The sequence below is a fragment of the Erinaceus europaeus genome (assembly GCF_950295315.1).
Source record: "Erinaceus europaeus chromosome 6 unlocalized genomic scaffold, mEriEur2.1 SUPER_6_unloc_53, whole genome shotgun sequence".
Lineage (NCBI taxonomy): Eukaryota > Metazoa > Chordata > Mammalia > Eulipotyphla > Erinaceidae > Erinaceus > Erinaceus europaeus.
The window spans coordinates 150,029-172,939 of record NW_026647162.1 but is presented as its reverse complement, the minus strand read 5'-3'; the positions used below and the strand labels follow the sequence as shown (position 1 = coordinate 172,939).

The 22,911-nt window shown below is 45.2% G+C and overlaps 1 long non-coding RNA gene across 1 annotated transcript in view; it reads right to left on the bottom strand.

The window, feature by feature from the left end:
• Positions 1–22,911, bottom strand: part of LOC132536218 (uncharacterized) — a 99,780-nt gene that overhangs the window by 5,217 nt on the left and 71,652 nt on the right. Inside the window, exon 2 of the long non-coding RNA XR_009547878.1 lies at positions 1,113–1,345. This is a non-coding gene — a long non-coding RNA (uncharacterized LOC132536218). The remainder of the gene's footprint in view (positions 1–1,112; positions 1,346–22,911) is intronic.

Genomic DNA, 22,911 nt, shown 5'->3' with positions numbered 1-22,911 from the left:
TTTGTCATCTTCAGTTTTAAAGGGTGCGGGGGGTTCTGGAAGATTATCATCACTATCATCATCTGAACCTGGAGGGTCTTCAGGATTTTCTATTTGTATAGAGTCCTCATTTTCAGGATCAGTTTGAGCCTGGCTCTGAGTAACAGGGAAAGCCAAAATTGGTTTAGATTTGGATGGTTTAGTTTTAGTTTTAGTTTTAAGGATTGGGTTTTTAGGTGAGGCTAAAAATGTAAGTTCTTCTGTAACTGCAGCTATTTCTTTCATTAATTGAAGCTGCTCTCTCCGGTCAGCAAGGACCTTGCGGAGAGTGGAAATTCCTGTAAGGGATCCTGAGCGTGCCCTCCTGATGGAGGGGTTATCAAGGAGAGGGTCAGGCTGGAGAGTGGAAGCATGGATATAGGGAGGGGGATTAAAGGGAGGAGGATACCAATCAGGATTGTGATATTTGGCAGCCTCTTTTTCTATCAAAGCCTCATCCTCCGCGGGAAGTGCTTCAGGAGAGGGGGGGCTTTGTGGGAGGTTTTGTAAAACTGGATAGAAGCGGGGGAAGAATGCTGGGTTTCATTCTCAAGTGAATTAGCAATAGGAGGGTCAATGGAGGGAACTTTAGTAAGTGCAGTGGGACCTGTAGGGAGGGGAATAGGGCTTTTACTTTCATCAGGTGCTGGGAGGCTTTTATTTTGACTGGGTACTGGGGGATCAAGATCAATAACCTCAGAAGGGCATGGAGATGGGGTCTTTGTCCTGGACGGTGGACGAGAAAGTTGCCGGAGGACCTTTTCACCCTCTGTAATAAGGTTTTTAATATCAGGGTGATTATTATAGATTTTTAAGATATCATTAATTAAATTCCAGTAACAAAAGGCAGAAACAGGTACACGTTCAGGACCAAAAGACTGATAGTAATCATTAAGACAGTCACCAATTCTCATCCAACGTTTCTCATGTATAGTGCCTTCCTGGGGGAACCAGGGGCAAATATTTCCAATATAATCTAAAAACTTCTTTAATTCTTTCTTTTTAACCCTAGTTCCTCGTGTCTTGAGTGACTCCTTGAGTCCTTTAATGAATAAATCTTGTTTGCTAAATTCATGTCCCATGGTTTTGCTTACCTCAGCCGCTGTGAACACTCTCCTCCAGATGCATCTCACGGTCGGGTATCTCCATGGTGATCTCTGCGAGTCTTTGCGTTACCCCCTCGGCCGTGGTGACTCAGTGAATTCGGGTAGGCCTACCCCCTCGATCAGCGAGTTTCTAGGTCCAGAAGGCTTCTTTGCCCCACGCTCGGGCGCCAGAATGCCCCGGCCAGCAGGGCGGTGAGCAGGGGCTAGGAACCCAATGAGACCTGAAATGATAGGAACAAGAGACACGAAGAACGAAAGCAAGACAGGTTTCTGATCAAGCTCTAAATTTTATTGTGAACACAGGCATTATAAGGCTTTGGGGAAGGAGGGGGAAGTGCTGGAAGAGGAGGAGGGGGAGCAATCTTCAAAGGTGGAATGTTCCTTGCAACATACAATGGATGAAATCATGTTTGCTACCACAACTATGTGTTGCGTCACTGTTTCTGATAAATGGTCTACCTGAGGGGAAAATGACCTGCCCAGGGGGAAATGAAACTTGTCTCGAGGGCTTCCATTGTTTCAAATCTTATCATCTATCAGGCAGAGAAATGGCTCCTGGCAGCTGCCTTCTCAGTTCCCCACTGTACTACGCCATATTCATGATATTAAATAATCCAAAGGGCAAAGAAAGGAAAACGTCAACACCAGGAAGACCGAGTTCACGATACATGCACTGACTTCCAGTAAGGGCCCAGTGAAGAAGGCACGTAGAGACAGTCAGAGAGATAGATTGACAGTGACAGAAAAGGACAGAAATTCTGGACCTGTGTTTATCAGTGCCAGAGCACTGAAGACAAATCCTCCATGCGCATGCATACTTCATACAAGTGGCATTGTTATTTTATGTTTGTGAGGAAAGGTTACACTTAGATCATCTAGGTCGTAGCCCACTCTGAGAAGCAACACTTGGCCTGCAGCCCACTCTGCAAAACTGCCCTTGCCTCTCCAAATTGGAAGTAATTTTAGTAATGCTCCAGCCAAATGCAGGCTAGCGTAGTTCATCTCGCTGGTCCAGCCTCAGTCTGCCCTGTGTGCGGGAACTGCACTATGTCTATTTCTTCATTGATTTACAGTTTAGGGATAGGACTTGGTGGACAAAAAGAACAAGAGGGAATAGATGATTTGGCAGCTGTAGTTTTTGCTGAGAGATATTTGTAGAGTGACAAGAGGTAAACGAATGGCTCTGTGAGATGACTCTCATTACTGTGGCTCAGAAGGGCCAGGTGTATCCGCATTACTACCTGAATCCAGAGCTGTGCAGGTCTCTAGCTAAAATATATTTTTGACCTCTACATCATATATATATATATATATATATATATATATATATATATATAGAGAGAGAGAGAGAGAGAGAGAGAGAGAGAGAGAGGGCAAGACACTGATGTAGTCATTTTCTACAATGGATGCTATATGACATTCAGACAATTGATTGCTAAATCCTGGAGAGAAACGGAGCATCAGGAAAAGAATTGTCCAAAAGAGTAAAATCCCCAAATCATTAGCTATATGCAGCTCCAACAGGACCGAGCGAAAAAGGCTCCAGAAGGAACTCATCCAGGAGACTCTCTACAGAGACAGGCACCACAAGTTTCCTACTCTGGCAATACACACAGGGAAGCTGCTCGTTCCCAGTGCAAGCCTCAGGGCAAAAACCTCTCCCTCTTCAGTGTCTTTACATCTGAAAAGAAGAAAAGTGACCAAGGGCCAAGGAGAGCTACAATGGTGTCAACATTGAGCTGTACATCAGAATGTGCCAAGTGTATTGCACAAAATCACCTGTGCCACAGTGAATCTGTTGTTTTCTCTCTCTCCCTCTCTCTCTCTCACACACACACACACAAACACACACAAACAAACACTCTCACATTTACACACACACACACATCGACAGCTGCACAGGCACAAACGGAGTTATACACATGCACACTGCACAGCTTCTGCAAGGCAGGGCCTTGGGCTGAACCCTGCTTCGCACTTCCTGGAAGCACGCCCAGGCTTTTAAGTCCAGCTCTGAGCTCCCATTTTCGGGCTTACTTCAGAAAGCCCGCAGACAGGGCACCAGCCATGCTCTGATAGGCCAGAGGCTTAGGCCTCGCCCAGAAACCCTGCCAGCAATGTCATTGGACAGTGTGCTACTACACGCCAAGGAGTATCAAGGCCCCTCGTCAGTGATTGGCCAGCAAACTTGAGCACCGCCCACACGATTCTGCAGCACTCTCATTGGGCAGCCTTTGGAAGGCCCGCCCACCAGCCACTTCTGCTGGAAAGCGATGAGAATTCAAAAAACTCCTACACTGTGTTCATTGATGACAGGTCCAAACCTGGCTTGTAGAGATTGTAAAGCCGCAGCTCTCATGCCCACAGACCCCAGACAGCCCCAGCCTTCACCATATGCAGTACTACCAGACCTGACAGTAATGTGTGTGTGTCTGTGTCTGTCTGTCTGTCTGTGTCTGAGTGTGCTCAGAGTTCACCTATAGTAGTCTCAGAGCATGGGTTGGAAGGTATCCAGCCTCACCTGCAACTTATGTACAGAGAACCTAGCTGGTCAAGGCAAGCCAGCTAGCCCAGATTCTGTCTAAGCAAGAATTAACATGCACAGGGACTCTCATGTCTCCCTCTCCTGAGTTCCCGATTCAATCTCATGCCTCACTATCATCCAAACACTGCCAACGAGGTAAGCTGGGGCACCCCTCAGAATTCAGGGGCAGGAGCCTGTCAAGTCACGTTTTGCTGCCTACTCAGCCTCCAGGCTCTCAATCCACTGCTCAGGGCAGCAGATTACAAGCCCAGAATGAACCTAGAAAGAGCTGTGTTTCAACATAGATGGGAACAGTGTTTAACAAAACAATAGTGGATGAACCCGGCCCCTCAAACCTACCCTTTGGGTCCGGCTAAGGCAATTTATCCTGTGGCCTCACAATCCCTGATCATGGTGTTCTGGTCTCCACACATCACACTTAGATAGATTCCCATTAGTAGGCATGCATGAGTGTCCCATATATGTATATGGATGTATATCTTTATTATAAAGTCTGAGAGATACTGCCATGGATATGAAGAGAAATAATATGGCTTGTGTCAGAGAGACTTACAAAACTGAGGATCCAATAGCCTAGGTAAAATCACCAAAAAAAAACAAGCCAGAGCTCAGCAGTGCTCTGGCAATTCTCTTTGTATATCTGGGCCTTCAATAAAATAAGGATATAAGTAAAATATTACTGAGTGCAGAAAGAGTGAGTGAGAGCCTGTGAGAGACAGAGACTGAGAAGGAGAGAAAAGAAATAGAGGAGTTGGAAATAGACCAGAAGTCAAAAACCCCCTAGACTGTGTTCATTCATGACAGGTTCAAACCTGGGTTGTAGAGATTGTAAGGCAGCAGTTCTAATGCCCACAGACCCCAGACAACCCAAGCCTTCACCATATGTGTGTAGTATTTGCCCCAGGAAATGTATTGTGCATCAAAAGTTCCCTTCAATTATAAGAGAAATTATATCAAGCAGAAGAAATGACCCTCATGTGATACCTTACTAAATAAATAAATATGCAAATAAATGGTTATGATTTAGGAGGACTTGAAAAAATTAATGAAAACAAAAACCACAAGAAGACCTGATTACAGCAGAAACATAGAAACCATCTGCTGAGAAACAGAGGGCTGCTTCAAAAGTTCCCTAACACTTCAGGGTCCAAGGAAATTAAGATTTCCAGAAAAAGAAAACAAACACATATGTATTAAAGCTTACACTAGAAAAAGAAGGGAAGTTCTGGGCTATGATAATTACAATAAGAATGCTGATAGAAACACGATTAGAAATGCTACTGGAAGGTTCTATATTTAATATTTGTATTGAAAGCTGCTCAAACAATATGGCCAATTATTTCTGAAAAACCAGGCTGTTATAAATGTGGTAATTCTGAATTAAGGTCAAATACATAGGTCGACAATTCAAAAAATGAAAAATATATAAATATATAAGTATATATATATATATATATATATATATATATATATATATATATATATACGTATCTCTTTATTATAAACTCTGAGTGATAGTGGCATGGAAATGAGGAGACAGAAAATGGCTTGTGTCAGAAAGACGTACAAACTGAAGCTCCAGAAGCTTAGGTGAAATCGCCAACACAACAAACCAGAGCTCAGCAGTGCTCTGGTAACTCTCTTCGTATATCTGGGCCTGTCAGTAAAAAAAGTATATAAGTAAAATATAAATGAGTGAAGACAGAGTGTATGAGAGCATGTGAGAGTTAGAGACAGAGAAGGTGAGAAGAGAAATACATGAATTGGAAAGAGACCAGAATTCAAAAACCTCCTACACTGTGTTCATTGATGACAGGTTCAGCTGGGTTGTAGAGATTGTAAGACAGCAGCTCTCATGCTCACAGACCCCAGACAGCCCCAGCCTTCACCATATGCTGTACTACCAGACCTGACAGTAATGTGTGTGTGTCTGTGTCTGTCTGTCTGTCTGTGTCTGAGTGTGCTCAGAGATCACCTATAGTAGTCTCAGAGCATGGGTGGCCAGGTAGCCAGCCTCACCTGCACCTTATGTACAGAGAACCTAGCTGGTTACCGAAAGCCAGCTAGCTCAGATTCTGGCTAAGCAAGAATGCATATGCAAAGGGACTCTCATGTCTAAATCTCCTGAGTTCCCTATTCAATCTCATGCCTCACTATCATCCAAACACTGCCAACGGGGGAAGCTGGGGCACCCCTCAGAATTCAGGGGCAGGACCCTGTCCAGTCACGTTTGGCTGCATACTCAGCCTCCAGGCTCCCAGTCCACTTCTCAGGGCAGCAGATTACAAGCCCAGAAAGAACCGAGAAAGAGTTCCAACATAGATGGGAACTTTGTTTGACCAAACAATAGTGGATGAACCCGGCCTCTGACACCTCCCATTTGGGTCCAGCTAAGGCAATTGCTCCTGTGGACTCACCATCCCTGATCATGGTGTCCTGGTGTACATACATCATACTCAGAGAGATTCCCAGAAGTAGGAATCCATAGTGTCCCATCTAAAGTCGCTCTGCTTGCAAGTAGCACAAACTCCCCGGGCCCTTGTTATGGAGAGACAAAAGGAAGATGGATGCCTCCATTGTCTGAATTAGGAGTTTCCAGTGGAGATCACAGCCCCGCCCCTCACCTGAGGGCCTGGCTGCTGCTAATAAAGGCAACTGGAAACACCTGTTACCACTTGGGGCCTGAGGACATACTCAGGAATCCCTCCAGGAGCTAGCAGATTGGCAGACCTCCTGACCCCAGGATAGCTGTGCTCCTAGTTGGGAGGGCCTTCTGGCCAGAGGTGAGAATATTCCCTAGATACAAGAAGGAACTTCAGGTTTCAAAAGGATTTGAAACCGCAGGAAGAACTTGTAAAAGACTTTTCACAGCCATCAAAACACCCTCTTTCAGAACCCTGGAAGGTTCCGTTTTGCGTGGAAAATCTGGACACTGGTGTGGCCATCAGTACCACAGATCCTATACATTCGGCCCAATAGAGGGAAAGCACAATGTGTGTGCCAGGGGGATAGAGTTTCACTTCTCTTGACCTGGGCTCTCATGGAATAAGGACAAGGAGGTGGTGCAGGAAATTGAGGGGGGCTGCATTTAGGCTGAGTGTCAGCCTCAGGGCCCTGGAGAATGGGAGTCAAGCACAGATGGCCTAGACAGCTGCAGCTGGAGATGGACATATGCCTGTTACCTGCAGCAGGATCCCTGTCTCCTAGTTCCCCAATGTACTACGCCATATGCAGGAGACTGAATAATCCAAAGGGCAAAGAAAGGAAAATTTCAACACCAGGAAGTCCGAGATCACGATGCATGCCCTGACTTCCAATAAGGGCCCAGAGAAGAAAGCACGTAGAGACAGTCAGAGAGACAGAATGACAGTGAGAGAAAAGGACTGAAATTCTGGCCCTTTATTGATCAGTGCCAGAGCACTGAAGACAAACCCTCCATGCCCATGCATACTTCTAACAAGTGGCATTGTTATTTTATGTTTGTGTGGAAAGGTTACATTAGAACATCTAGGTCTTAGCCCACTCTGAGAAGCAACACTTGGCCTGCAGCCCACTCTCCAAAACTGCCCTCGCCTCTCCAAATTGGAAGTAGTCTTAGTGATGCTCCAGCCTAGATGCAGTCTGGCGTATTGCATCTACCTGGTCCAGTCTCAGACTGTGTGCAGGGAACTGCACTATGTCTATTTCTTCTTTGATTTACAGTTTTGCGATAGGACTCGGTGGACAAAAAGAGCAAGAGGGAAGTAGATGATTTGGCAGCAGTAGTTTGTGCTGAGAGAGATTTGTACAGTGATAAGAGGTATACTAATGGCTCTGTGAAATGTCTCTCATGACTGTGGCTCAGAAGGGCCAGGTGTATTCGCATTACTACCCTAATCCAGAGCTGTGCAGGTCTAGCTAAAAAAATATTTTCAGATCTCTACAGGTTACATATATATATGAATATATATATATGTATATATATGTATATATATATATATATATATATATAGAGAGAGAGAGAGAGAGAGAGAGAGAGAGAGAGAGTGATGTAGTGGTTTTCTACAATGGATTCGATATGACATTCAGACAATTGATTGCTAAAACCTGGGGGGAAACTGTGCATTGGGAAAAGAATTGTCCAAAGGAGTAAAATCTCATTATCATTAGCTATATGCACCTCCAATGGGACAGAGCGAAAAAGGCTTGAGAAGGAACTCATCAAGGAGACTCTGTACATGGACAGGAACCACAAGTTTCCTAGTTTGGCAACAGACACAGTGCATCTGGTAATTCCCAGTGCAAGCCTCGGCAAAAATCTCTCCCTATTCAGTGTTTTTACATCTGAAAAGAAGCAAAGTGACCAAGGACCAAAGAGCTACAATGGTGTCAATATAGAGCTATAAATCAGAATGTACCAAGTGTTTTGCAGAAAAATCACTTTATTATAAACTGTGAGTGATACTGGCATGAAAATGAGGAGACAGAATATGGCTTGTGTCAGAAAGACTTCCAAACTGAGGCTCCAGTAGCCTAGGTGAAATCGCCAACACAACAAGCCAGAGCTCAGAAGTGCTCTGGTAACTCTCTTTGTATATCTGGGCCTGTCAGTAAAATAAGTATAAAAGTAAAATATTAATGATTGAAGACAGAGTGTGTGAGAGCATGTGAGAGTTAGAGACAGAGAAGGCTAGAAGAGAAATAGATGAGTTGGAAAGAGACCAGAATTAAAAACCTCCTACACTGTGTTCATTGATGACAGGTTCAAACCTGGCTTGTAGAGATTGTAAGGCAGCAGATCTCATGCCCTCAGACCCCAGACAGCCCCAGCCTTCACCATATGCTGTACTACCAGACCTGACAGTAATGTGTGTGTGTGTGTCTGTCTGTCTATCTCTGTGTGTCTGTGTGTGTCTGTGTGTGTCTTTGTGTGCTCAGAACTCACCTATAGTAGTCTAAGAGCATGTTTGGCAAGGTAGCCAGCCTCACCTGCAACTTATGTACAGAGAACCTAGCTGGTTAGGGAAAGCCAGCTAGACCAGATTCTGGCTAAGCAAGAATGGATATGCAAAGGGACTCTCATGTCTCGCTCTCCTGAGTTCCTGATTCAATCTCATGCCTCACTATCATCGAAACACTGCCAATGGGGGATGCTGGGGCACCCCTCAGAATTCAGGGACAGGACGCTGTCCAGTCACGTTTGGCTTCATACTCAGCTTCCCGGCTCCCAGTCCACTTTTCAGTGGACAGCAGATTACAAGCCCAGAAAGAACCCAGAAAGAGCTATGTCAACATAGATGGGAACTGTGTTTGACTAAACAATAGTGGATGTATCCGGCCCCTTACACCTCTCCTTTGGGTCCTGCTAAGGCTATCACTCCTGTGGCCTCACAATCCCGGATCACGGTGTCCTGGTGTCCACAGATCACACTCAGAAAGATTCCCAGAAGTAGGCATCCATGAGTGTCCCATACAAAGTCGCTCTGCTTGCAGGAAGCACAAACTCCCCGGGCTCTTGCTATGGAGAGACAAAAGGAAGATGGATGCCTCCATTGGCTGAATTAGGAGCTTACAGTGGAGATCACAGCCCCGCCCCTCACCTGAGGGCCTAGCTGCTGCTAATAAAAGAATTGGAAACACCTGTTACCACTTGGGACCTGAGGACATACTCAGGAATCCCTCCCGGATCTAGCAGGCTGGCAGACCTCCTGAGCCCAGGATAGCTGTACTCCTAGTTGGGAGGGCATTCTGCCAGAGGTGAGAATATTCCCTAGATACAAGAACGAACCTCAGGTTTCAAAAGGATTTGAAACCCCATGAGGCACTTGGAAAAGACATTTCACAGCCATCAAAAAACCATCTTTCTGAACCCTGTAAGCTTCTGTTTTGCATGGAAAATCTGGACACTTGTGTGGCCATCAGTAGCACAGATACTTTACATTCAGCCCAATAGAGGGAAAGCACAATGTGTGTGCCAGGGGGATAGAGTTTCAATTCTCTTGACCTGGGCTCTCATGGAATAAGGACAAGGATGCGGTGCAGGAAATTGAGGAGTGCTACATTTAGGCTGAGTGTCAGCCTCAGGGCCCAGGAGAATGTTAGTCAAGCACAGAGGGCCTGGACAACTGCAGTCTAGATGGACATATGCCTGTTACCTGCAGCAGGATCGCTGTCTCCTCATTCCTCAATGTACTACGCCATATGCAGGAGATTGAATAATCCAAAGGGCAAAGAAAGGAAAATTTCAACACCAGGAAGTCGGAGTTCACGATCCATGCACTGAATTCCATAAGGGCCCAGTGAAGAAGGCACGTAGAGACAGTCAGAGAGACAGGATGACAGAGACAGTAAAGGACTGAAATTCTGGCCATATGTTGATCAGTGCCAGAGCACTGAAGGCAAACCCTCCATGCCCATGCATACTTCTTACAAGTGGCATTGTTATTTTATGTTTGTGAGGAAAGGTTACACTTAGAACATCTAGGTCTTAGCCCACTCTGAGAAGCAACACTTGGCCTGCAGCCCACTCTCCAAAACTGCCCTCGCCTCTCCAATTTGGAAGTAGTCTTAGTGATGCTCCAGCGAAGATGCAGGCTGGCATATTGCATCTCCCTGGTCCAGCATCAGACTGTCCTGTGTGCAGGGAACAGCACTATGTCTATTTCTTTTTGATTTACAGTTTTGGGATAGAACTTGGTGGATAAAAAGAGCAAGAGGGAAGTAGGTGATTTGGCAGCTGTAGTTTGTGCTGAGAGAGATTTGTAGAGTGATAAGAGGTATACGAATGGCACTGTGAGATGCCTCTCATGACTGTGGCTCAGAAGGGCCAGGTGTATCCGCATTACTACCCTAATCCAGAGCTGTGCAAGTCTGTAGCTAAAAAATATTTTCAGATATCTACATGTTATATATATATATATATATATATATATATATATATATATATATATATATAGAGAGAGAGAGAGAGAGAGAGCAACACTGATGTAGTCATTTTCTACAATGGATTCGATATGACATTCAGATAATTGATTGCTAAAAATTGGAGAGAAACTGTGCATCAGGAAAAGAATTGTCCAAAGGAGTATAATCTCAAAATCCTTAGCTATATGCAGCTCCCACGGGACAGAGCGAAAAAGTCTTGAGAAGGAACTCATCAAGGAGACTCTCCACATGGACAGGAACCACAAGTTTCCTAGTCTGTCAACAGACACAGTCCATCTGGTAATTCCCAGTGCAAGCATCAGGGCAAAAACCTCTCCCTCTTCAGTGTTTTTTCATCTGAATAGAAGAAAAGTGACCAAGGGCCAAAGATAGCTGTAATGGTGTCAATATTGAGCTGTAAATCAGAATGTACCAAGTGTTTTGTGTGTCAATATTGAGCTGTAAATCAGAATGTACCAAGTGTTTTGCAAAAAAATCACTTTATTATAAACTCTGAGTGATACTTTCATGGAAATGAGGAGACAGAATATGGCTTGTGTCAGAAAGACTTACAAACTGAGGCTCCAGTAGCCAAGGTGAAATCGCCAACACAACAAGCCAGAGCTCAGCAGTGCTCTGGTAACTCTCTTTGTATATCTGGGTCTGTCAGTAAAATGAGTATATAAGGAAAATATTAATGATTGAGGACAGAGTATGTGAGAGCATGTGAGAGTTAGAGATAAAGAAGGCGAGAAGAGAAATAGATGAGCTGGAAAGAGACCAGAATTCAAAAACCTCCTACACTGTGTTCATTGATGACAGGTTCAAACGTGGCTTGTAGAGATTGTAAGGCAGCAGCTCTCATGCCCACAGACCCCATACAATCCCAGCCTTCACCATATGCTGTACTACCAGACCTGACAGTAATGTGTGTGTGTGTGTGTGTGTGTGTGTGTGTGTGTGTGTGTGTGTGTGTGTGTCGGTCGCTCTGTGTGTGTCTGTGTGTGTTCAGAGCTCACCTGTAGTAGTCTCAGAGCATGGGTGTCAAGGTAGCCAACCCCAACTGCAACTTATGTACAGAGAACCTAGCTGGTCAGGGCAAGCCTTCTAGCCCAGATTCTGGCTAAGGAAGAATGCCAGAAAATTTGTGGAAGCCCAGGACCCCATTTTGAGCCCCTGGTCACCACTTATCCAGCTAGGGAAATGCTGGGCTACTGGCAAATCAGAGCTGCAGCTGTCTCTGTGTCTCTCTTCCTGCTTGGGCCCTGCTCTCTCAATTTATGACTGTTTCCTTCTCCTCAATAAGAAAGTTACAAGTGATGTACAGGGAAAAATACAGGGAACATGGGAAAAATTACTCCCCTTGCCCACTATTACATGTAACTGTTGACTGTAAACCAATCATCCCCCAAGAAAGAACAGAATAAATATTTGGGAGGTTAGAAATATTGTAGGTTAAATAGTTAGCATTCTCTAGATCCATGCAATACTAATCCATTGTGCATTGGATATCACTGTCAAAAACAGTGCAGTAGTAGTTGTAGTAGTGTGTAGTATCATCAAAAGGAAATGTATTGTGTGTCAGAAGTTCCCTTCAAATATAAGAGAAAAGCTATCAGGCAGAAGAAATGACCCCTCATGTGATATTGGATTAAATAAATAAATAAATATGCAAATAAATGGGGATGATCTAGGAGGATTTGAAAAAAATAAAAACAAAGAACACAGGAAGACCTGATTACAGCAGAAATATAGAAAACATCTGCTGAGAAACAGAGGGCTGCTTCAAAAATTCCCTGGCACTTCAGGATCCAGGGAAATTAAGAATTCCCGAGAACGAAAAGAAAGGCATACGTATTGAAGCTTACACTAGAAAATGGAGGCAAGTTCTGTGCTGTGATAATTACAATAAGGATACTGATAGAAAGGCTATTGGAAATGCTCCTGGTAGGTTTCTAATTTAAAATTGTAGTGAATCCTGCTCCAACTATGTAACCAATTATTTATGAATAAGGAGGCTGTTATAAATGCGGTAATTCTGCGTTAAGATCAAATAAAAAAGTCAACAATTCTAAAAATAACTGATATATATATGTATATATATGTACATATATGTATGTGTATCTTTATTATCAAGTATGAGGGATGCTGACATGGCTATGAGGACACAGAGTATGGCTTGTGCCAGAGAGACTTACAAAGCTGATGCTACAGAAACCTAGGTGAAATCACCAACAAAACAAGCCAGAGTTCAGCAGTGCCCTGGTGACTCTCTTTGTATATCAGGACCTGTCAGTAAAATAAGTATATAAGTAAAATATTAATGAGTGCAGACAGAGTGAGTGAGAGCCTGTGAGAGCCAGAGACAGAGGAGGCAAGAAGAGAAATAGAAGAGTGGGAAAGAGGCCAGAAGTCAAAAACCTCCCACACTGTGTTCATACATGACAGGTTCAAACCTGGGTTGTAGAGATTGTAAGGCAGCAGTCTCACATCCACAGACCCCAGACCACCCCGGCCTTCACCATATGTGTATAGTATTTACCACACGAAATGTATTGTGAGTGTAAACTTCCCTTCAATTATAAGAGAAAAATCTCTCAAGCAGAAGAAATGACCCCTCATGTAATATAGGACTAAATAAATAAATAAATATGCTAATAAATGGGGATGATCTAGGAAGATTTGAAAAATGAAAAATAAAAACAAAAAGCACAAGAAGACCTGATTACAGCAGAAAATGGAAACCATCTGCTGAGAAACAGAGGGCTGCTTCAAAAATTCCGAGACACTTCAGAGTCCAGGGAAATTAAGATTTCAGTAGAATGAAAAGAAACTCATATGAACTGAAGCTGACACTAGAGCAAGGAGGCAAGTTCTGTACTATGATAATTACAATAAAGATGCTGATAGAAATGCTATTAGAAATGCTACTGGAAGGTTTTATTATTTCTAATTGTATTGAATCCTGCTCCAACTAGGTGGACAATTATTAATGAAAAAGGAAGCTGCTATAAATGTGTTAATTCTGATAAAGTTCAATTACATAGGTCGACAATTATATAAATGATATATATATATATATATATATATAATAAACATATATATATATATATTATATATATAATAAACATATATATACATATATGTTTATTATAGAGTCTGAGATATACTGCCATGGAAATGAGGAGACAGAATAAGGCTTGTGTCAGAGAGACTTACAAAGCTGTGGCTCCTGTAGCCTAGGTGATATCACCAACAAAACAAGCCAGAGCTCAACAGTGCTCTGGTAACTCTCTTTGTATACCTGGGCCTGTCAGTAAAATAAGTATATAAGTAAAATATCAATCAGTGAAGACAGAGTGTGTGAGAGCATGTGAGAGTTAGAGACAGAGAAGGCAAGAAGAGAAATAGATGAGTTGGAAAGAGACCAGAAGACAAAAACCTCCTACACTGTGTTCATTGATGGCAGGTTCAAACCTGGATTGTAGAGATTGTAAGGCAGAAGCTCTCATGCCCACAGACACCAGACAGCTCCAGCCTTCACCATATGCTGTACTTACAGACCTGACAGTAATGTGTGTGTGTCTGTCTGTCTGTATGTGTGTTTGTGTGTGTGTGTGCACTCAGAGCCCACCTATAGTAGTCTCAGAACATGGGTGTCAAGGTAGCCAGACTCACGTGCAAATTATATACAGAGAACCTAGCTGTTCAGGGCAAGCCAGCTAGCCCAGATTCTGGCTAAGCAAGAATGCATATGCAAAGGTACTCTCATGTCTCCCTCTCTGGAGTTCCCGATTCAATCCAATCCCTCACTATCATCCAAAAACTGCCAACGGGGTAAGCTGGGGCACCCATCAGAACTCAGGGGAATGAGCCTGTCCAGTCACGTTTGGCTGCATACTCAGTCTCCAGACTCTCAGTCCACTGCTCAGGGCAGTAGATTACAAGCCCAGAAAGAGCTGTGTTTCAACATAGATGGGAACTGTGTTTGATCAAACAATAGTGGATGAACCTGGTCCATTACACCTACCCTTTGGGTCCGGCTAAAGCAATTGCTCCTGTGGCCTCACAATCCCTGATCATGGTGTCATGGGGTCCACAAATCAAACTAAGACAGATTCCCAGAAGTAGGCATGCATGAGTGTCCTATACAAAGTCGCTCTGCTTGCAGGAAGCGCAAACTCCCTGGGCCCCTGCTATGGAGAAACAAAAGGAAGATGGAAGCCTCCATTGGCTGAATTAGGAGCTTCCAGTGGAGATCACGGCCCAGCCACTCACATGAGGGCCAGGCTGCTGCTAATAAAGGCAATTGGAAACACCTGTTACCACTTGGGACCTGAGGAAATACTCAGGAATCCCTCCAGGAGCTAGCAGGCTGGCAGACCTCCTGACCCCAGGATAGCTGTGCTCCTAGTTGGGAGGGCCTTCGGGCCAGAGGTCAGAATATTCCCTAGATACAAGACCAAACTTCAGGTTACAAAAGGATTTGAAACCCCAGGAGGCACTTGGAAAAGACATTTCACAGCCATCAAAACACCCTCTTTCTGAACCCTGGAATCTTCCGTTTTGCGTGGAAAATCAGGACACTGGTGTGGCCATCAGTACCACAGATCCTTTACATTAGGCCCAATAGAGGGAAAGCACAATGTGTGTGCCAGGGGGATAGAGTTCCACTTCTCTTGACCTGGGCTCTCATGGAATAAGGACAAGGATGCAGTGCAGTAAATTGAGGAGGGTTGCATTTAGGCTGAGTGTCAGCCTCAGGTCCCTGGGGAATGGGAGTCAAGCACAGAGGGCCTGGACAGCTGCAGCTGGAGATGGACATATGACTGTTACCTGCAGCAGGAACGCTGTTTCCTCAGTTCCCCTCTGTACTACGCAATATGCACGAGATTAAGTAATCCAAAGGGCAAAGAAAGCAAAATTTCAACACCAGGAAGTCCGAGTTCACGATGCATGCACTGACTTCCACGAAGGGTCCAGGGAAGAAGGCACGCAGAGACAGAGAGACAGAATGACACTGACGGAAAAGGACAGAAAATCTGGCCCTGTGTTGATCAGTGCCAGAGCACTGAAGACAAACCCTCCATGCCCATGCATACTTCTTACAAGGGGCATTGTTATTTTATGTTTGTGTTGAAAGGTTACACTTAGAACATCTAGTTCTTAGCCCACTCTGAGAAGGAACACATGGCCTGCAGCCCACTCTCCAAAACTGCCCTTGCCTCTCCAAATTGGAAGTAGTTTTAGTGATGCTCCAGCCAAGATGCAGGCTGGCGTATTCATCTCCCTGGTCCTGCCTCAGCTTGTCCTGTGTGCAGGGAACTGCACTATGTCTTTTTCTTCATTGATTTACAGTTTTGGGATAGGACTCCGTGGGAAAAAAAACAGGGAAGTAGATGATTTGGCAGCTGTTGTTTGTGCTGAGAGAGATTTGTAGAGTGACAAGAGGTAAACAAATGGCTCTGTGAGATGTCTCTCATGACTGTGGCTCAGAAGTACCAGGTGTATCCGCATTACTACCTTAATCCAGAGCTGTGCAGGTCTCTAGCGAAAATATATTTTCAGACCTCTACAAGTTACATATATAAATATATATATATATATATATATATATATATATATATAAATATATATATATATATATATATATATATATAGAGAGAGAGAGAGAGAGAGAGAGAGAGGGCGCAAGACACTGATATAGTCATTTTCTACAATGGATGCAATATGACATTCAGACAATTGATTGCTAAAACATGGAGAGAGACTGTGCATCAGGAAAAGAATTGTCCAAAGGAGTAAAATCTCCAAATCATTAGCTATATGCAGCTCCAACGGGACCTAGCAAAAAATGCTCCAGAAGGAACTCATCCAGGAGACTCTCCACATGGACAGACCACAAGTTTCCTAGCCTGGCAACACACACAGGGCAGCTGCTAGTTCCTTGTGCAAGCCTCAGGGCAAATACCTCTCCCTCTTCAGTGTCTTTACATCTGAAAAGAAGAAAAGTGAACAAGGGCCAAGGAGAGCTACAATGGTGACAGTATTGAGCGGTAAATCAGAATGTGCCAAGTGTTTTGCACAAAATCACCTGTGCCACAGTGATTCTGTTGTTCTCTCTCTCTCTCCCTCACACACACACACACACACACACAAACACACACTCTCACAGTTACACACACGCACACATCCACAGAGGCACAGGTACAAATGGAGTTACACACATGCACACTGTACAGCTTCTGCAATGCAGGGGCCTGGGCTGAACCCTGCTTCGCACTTCCTGGAAGCAGGCCCAGCCTTTTAAGGCCATCTCTGAGCTCCCATTGTCGAGCTTACTTCAGAAGGCCCCCAGACAGCGCACCAGCCATGTTCTGATATGCCAGTGGCCTAGGCCACGCCCAGAACCCCTGCCAACAATATCATTGGCCAGTGTGCTAAGACATGCCCAGGAATGTCAAGGCCCCTAGACAGTGATTGGCCATCAACCTTGAGCACAGCCCACACGGCCCTGAGCACGCTCATTGGGCAGTCTCTGGAAGGCCGACCCACCAGCCACTTCTGCTGGAAAGAGATAAGAATTCAAAAACATCCTACACTGTGTTCATTGATGATAGATTCAATCCTGGCTTGTAGAGATTGTAAGGCAGCAGCTCTCATGCCCACAGACCCCAGACAGCCCCAGACTTCAGCATATGCTGTACAACCAGACCTGACAGTAATGTGTGTGTGTGTGTCTGTGTCTGTGTGTGTTCAGAGATAACCTATAGTAGTCTCAGAACATGGGTGGCCAGGTAGCCAGCCTCAATTGCAACTTATGTACCGAGAACCTAGCTGGTCAGGGCAAGCCAGCAAGCCCAGATTTTGGCTAAGCAAGAATGCAAATGCAAAGCGACCCTCATGTCTCCCTCTCCTGAGTTCCCGATTCAATACCATGCCTCACTATCATCCAAACACTGCCAATGGGGGAAGGTGGGGCACCCCTCAGAATTCAGGGGCAGGAGCCTGTCCAGTAAAGTTTGGCTGCCTACTCAGCCTCCAGACTCTCAGTCCACTGCTCAGGGCTGCAGATTACAAGCCCAGAATGAACCCAGAAAGAGCTGTGTTTCACCATTGATGGGAATGGTTTTTGACCAAACAATAGTGGATGAACCCAGCCCCTCACACCTACCCTTTGGGTCCGGCTAAGACAATTGCTCCTGTGGCCTCACAATCCCTGATCACGGTGTCCTGGTGTCCACACATCACACTCAGAGAGATTCCCAGAAGTAGGCATGCATGAGTGTCCCATACAAAGTCGCTCTGCTTGCAGGAAGCACAAACTCCCTGGGCCCTTGCTATGGAGAGACAAAAGGAAGATGGATGCCTCCATTGGCTGAATTAGGAGCTTCCAGGGGAGATCACAGCCCCTCCCATCACCTGAGGGCCTGGCTGCTGGTAATAAAGGAAATTGGGAACACATGTTACCACTTGGGGCCAGAGGACATACTCAGGAATCCCTCCAGGAGCTAGCAGGCTGGCAGACCTACTGAACCCGGGAAAGCTGTGCTCCTAGTTGGGAGGGCCTTCGGGCCAGATTGAGAATATTCCCTAGATAGAAGAACAAACTTCAGGTTTCAAAAGGATTTGAAACCCCAGGAGGCACTTGGAAAAGACATTTCACAGCCATCAAAACACCCTCTTTCTGAACACTGGAAGCTTCCGTTTTTCGTGGAAAATCTGAACACTGGTGTGGCCATCAGTACCACAGATCCTTTACATTAGGCCCAATAGAGGGAAAGCACAATGTGTGTGCCAGGGGGATAGAGTTTCACTTCTCTTGACCTGGGCTCTCATGGAATAAGGACAAGGATGCAGTGCAGGAAATTGAGGATAGCTGCATTTAGTGTGAGTGTCAGCCACAGGGCCCTGGTAATGGGAGTCAAGCACAGAGGACCTGGACAGCTGCAGCTGGAGATGGACATATGCCTGTTACCTGCAGCAGGAACGCTGTCTCCTCAGTTCCCCTCTGTACTACCCCATATGCCGGAGACTAATTAATCCAAAGGGCAAAGAAAGCAAAATTTCAACACCAGGAAGTCCGAGTTCACGATGCATGCACTGACTTCCACGAAGGGTCCAGGGAAGAAGGCAAGCAGAGACAGTCAGAGAGATAGAATGACAATGACTGAAAAGGACAGAAATTGTGGCCCTGTGTTAATCAGTGCCAGAGCACTGAAGACAAACCCTCCATGCCCATGCATAGTTCTTAAAATTGGCATTGTTATTTTATGTTGTGAGGAAAGGTTACTCTTAGAACATCTAGGTCTTAGCACACTGTGAGAAGCAACACTTGGCCTGCAGCCCACTCTCCAAAACTGCCCTTGCCTCTCCAAATTGGAAGTAGTTTTAGTGATGCTCCAGCCAAGATGTAGGCTGGCGTATTCCATCTCCCTGGTCCTGCCTCAGCTTGTCCTGTGTGCAGGGAACTGCACTATGTCTATTTTTTCTTTGATTTACAGTTTTGGGATAGGACTCGGTGGATAAAAAGAGGAAGAGGGAAATAGATGATTGGCAGCTGTAGTTTGTGCTGAGAGAGATTTGTAGAGTGACAAGAGGTAAAAGAATGGCTCTGTGAGATGCCTCTCATGACTGTGGCACAGAAGGGCCAGGTGTATCCGCATTACTACCTGAATCCAGAGCTGTGCAGGTCTCTAGGTAAAATATATTTTCTGACCTCTACATGTTATATATATATATATATATGGAGAGAGAGAGCAAGACATTCATGTAGTTATTTTCTACAATGGATGCGACATGACATTCAGACAATTGATTGCTAAAACCTGGAGAGAAACTGTGCATCAGGAAAAGAAATGTCCAAAGGCGTAAAATCTCCAAATGAATAGCTATATGCAGCTCCAAAGGGACCTAGCAAAAAAGACTCGAGAAGGAACTCATCCAGGAGACTCTCCACATGGACAGGCACCACAAGTTTCCTAGTCTGGCAACATACAAGGCAGCTGCTAGTTCCCAGTGCAAGCCTCAGGGCAAAATCCTCTCCCTCTTCAGTGTCTTTACATCTGAAAAGAAGAAAAGTGACCAAGGGCCAAGGAGATCTACAATGGTGTCTATATTGAGCTGTAAATCAGAATGTACCAAGTGTTTTGCACAAAATCACCTGTTCCACAGTGATTCTGTTGTTTTCTCTCTCTCTCCCTCCCAAACACACACAAAAACACAAACACACACTCTCACAGTTACACACACGCACACATCCACAGAGGCAAAGGCACAAACGGAGTTATACACATGCGCACTGGACAGCTTCTGCAAGGCAGGGCCCTGGGCTGAACCCTGCTTCACAATTCTTGGAAGCACGCCCAGCCTTTAAGGCCAGCTCTGAGCTCCCATTTTCAGGCTTACTTCAGAAGGCCTGCAGACAGGGCACCAGCCATGCTCTGATATGCCAGAGTCCTAGGTCACGCCCAGAACCCCTGCCAGCAATATCATTGGCCAGTGTGCTAAGACACGCCCAGGAATGTCAAGGCCCCTAGACAGTGATTGGCCATCAACCTTGAGCACAGCCCACACGTCCCTGAGCATGCTCATTGGGCAGCCTCTGGCAGGCCCGCCCACCAGCCACTACTGCTGGAAAGAGATGAGAATTCAAAAACCTCCTACACTGTGTTCATTGATTACAGGTTCAAACCTGGCTTGTAGAGATTGTAAGGCAGCAGCTCTCATGCCCACAGACCCCAGACAGCCTCAGCCTTCACAATGTGCTGTACTACCAGACCTGACAGTAATGTGTGTGTGTGTGTGTGTGTGTGTGTGTGTGTGTGTGTGTCTGTCTGTCTGTCTGTCTGTCTGCCTGTGTCTGTGTGTGTTCAGAGATCACCTATAGTAGTCTCAGAGCATGGGTGAGAAGGTAGCCAGCCTCACCTGCAACTTATGTTCAGAAAACCTAGCTGGTCAGGGCAAGCTAGCTAGCCAAGATTCTGGCTAAGCAAGAATACATATGCAAAGCGAATCTCATGTCTAAATCTCCTGAGTTTCCTATTCAATCCCATGCCTCACTATCTATCATCCAAACACTGCCAACGGGGTAAGCTGGGGAAACCCCCAGAATTCAGGAGCATGACCCTGTCCAGTCACGTTTCGCTGCCTACTCAGCCTCCAGGCTGTCAGTCCACTGCTAAGGGCAGCAGATTACAAGCACAGAAATTACAAAGAAAGAGCTGTGTTTCAACATAGATGGGAACTGTGTTCGACCAAACAATAGTGGATGAACCCGGTCCCTTACACCTACCCTTTGGGTCTGGCTAAGGCAATTGCTCCGGTGGCCTCACATCCCTGATCATGGTGTCCTGGTGTCCACACATCACACTCAGAGAGATCCCCAAAAGTAGGCACGTATGAGTGTCCCACACAAAGTCGCTCTGTTTGCAGGAAACACAAAATCCCTGGGCCCTTGCTAGAGACAAACAAAAGAAAGATGGATGCCTCCATTGGCTGAATTCAGAGATTCCAGTGGAGATCACAGCCCCGCACCTCACCTGAGGGCCTGGCTGCTTCTAATAAAGGCTATTGGAAACACCTGTTACTACTTGGGCCCTGAGGACATATTCAGGAATCCCTCCAGGAGCTAGCAGGCTGGCAGACCTCCTTACCCAGGGATAGCTGTGCTCCTAATTGGGAAGGCCTTCTGGCCAGAGGTGAGAATATTCCCTAGATACAAGAAAGAACTTCAGGTTACAAAAGGATTAGAAACCCCATGAGGAAATTGGAAAAGACATTTCACAGCCATCAAAACACCCTCATTCTGAAACCTAAAAGCTTCCTTTTCGCGTGGAAAATATGGAAACGGGTGTGGCTATAAGTACCACAGATCCATTACATTCGGCCCAATAGAGGGAAATCAGAATGTGTGTCCCAGGTGGATAGAGTTTCACTTCTCTTGACCTGGGCTCTCATGGAATAAGGACACGTGTGGTGCAGGCAATTGAGGAGGGCTGCATTTAGGCTGAGTGTCAGCCTCAGGGCCCTGGAGAATGGGAGTCAAGCACAGAGGGCCTGGATAGCTGAAGCTTGAGATGTACATATGCCTGTTACCTGTAGCAGGATCGCTTTCTTCTCAGTTCCCCTATGTACTATGTCATGTCCATGAGACTAAATAATCCAAAGGGCAAAGAATGGAAATTTTCAACTCCAGGAAGACTGAGACTACAATGCATGCACTGACTTCTAGTAAGGGCCCAGTGAGGAAGGCACGTAGAGTCAGTCAGAGAGACAGAATGATAGAGACAGAAAAGGACTTAAATTCTGGCCCTGTGTTGATCAGTGCCAGAGCACTGAAGACAAACTCTCCATGCCCATGCATACTTCTTACAAGTGGCATTGCTATTTTATGTTTGTGAGGAAACATTACACTTAGAACATCTACGTCTTAGCCCATTCTGAGAAACAACAGGGCCAGCAGCCCACTCTCCAAAACTGCCCTCGCCTCTCCAAATTGGAAGTATTCTTAGTGATGATCCAACCAAGATGCAGGCTGGAGTATCTCATGGCGCTGGTCCAGCCTCAGCCTGTCCTGTGTGCAGGGAACTGCGCTAAGTCTATTTCTTCTTTGATTTACATTTTTGGGATAGGACTCCGTGGACATAAAGAGCAAGAGGGAAGTAGATGATTTGGCAGCTGTAGTTTGTGCTGAGAGAGATTTGTAGAGTGATAAGAGGTATACTAATGGCTCTGTGAGATGTCTCACATAACTGTGGCTCAGAAGGGCCAGGTGTATCCACTTTACTACCCTAATACAGAGCTGAGCAGGTCCCTAGTTAAAAAATATTTTCAGACCTCTACATGTTATATATATATATATATATATATATATATATATATATATAGAGAGAGAGAGAGAGAGAGAGAGAGAGAGAGAGAGAGACATACACTGATGTAGTCATTTTATACAATGGATTCGATATGACATTTAGACAATTGATTGCTAAAACCTGGAGAGAAACTGTGCATCAGGAAAAGAATTGTCTAAAGGACTAAAATATCCAAATCATTAGCTATATGCAGCTCCATTGGGACCGATTGAAAAATGCTCGAGAAGGAACTCATCCAGGAGACTCTCCACATGGATAGGCACCACAAGTTTCCTAGTCTGGCAACAGACACAGTGCATCTGGTAGTTCCCAGTGCAAGCCTCAGGGTAAAAACCTCTCCCTCTTCAGTGTCTCAGAATTCAAAAAACTCCTACACAGTGTTCACTGATTACAGGATCAAACCTTGCTTGTAGAGATTGTAAGGCAGCAGCTCTCATGCCCACAGACCCCAGACAGCCCCAGCCAT